Below are 579 nucleotides of genomic sequence, written 5' to 3' on the forward strand. Positions count from 1 at the left end.
AACTTTAGGACTGTGATGCATGTGTTCAAATAGTGCAGTGATGAACACAGTATGAAAACAACAGACAAGAAGAGCACTGGGAATTATAAAAGTAAAAATAATCAACAAATACAGGAGAAAAATCAAGATGGAACGGGCAGAGTAGTTTTGAAGTATTTTAAATATAAATAAAAAAAATCCACACTCACGACTACATGTTGGGATACAATATATACTCTTACAACCATTACAACTCATGTGCCAAGAATGTGAAGCTGCTTTGAAGTGGAGCTCACATTGCTAGCTTCACAGTTCCAGTAAAAAAGAAGGTCTGAATAACATTGCCACAGAGGCTTTCCTGTTTATTTTCGTACATTTATTGTCCCCACTGCAAGATCAGTTTCCCCCGTGACGGCTGTTGTACACACGCCGCCTCACTAAAGCCATGGTCCAGACAGGCCTTTAAAAAAAAGGGTGAAGGCTACCCTAAGACACAAAGTCAAGAAACTACAAACTGCCTCAGAAATACATTTCAAAACACGAAGCGACCTATCCATGCTGCTCCCCCCTAGGGAACGCTCCTGCCGGGCAAGCCCCCAC

The sequence above is a fragment of the Pterocles gutturalis genome, unplaced genomic scaffold (genome assembly GCF_000699245.1).
Source record: "Pterocles gutturalis isolate BGI_N339 unplaced genomic scaffold, ASM69924v1 scaffold36456, whole genome shotgun sequence".
Taxonomy (NCBI): Eukaryota; Metazoa; Chordata; class Aves; order Pterocliformes; family Pteroclidae; genus Pterocles; species Pterocles gutturalis.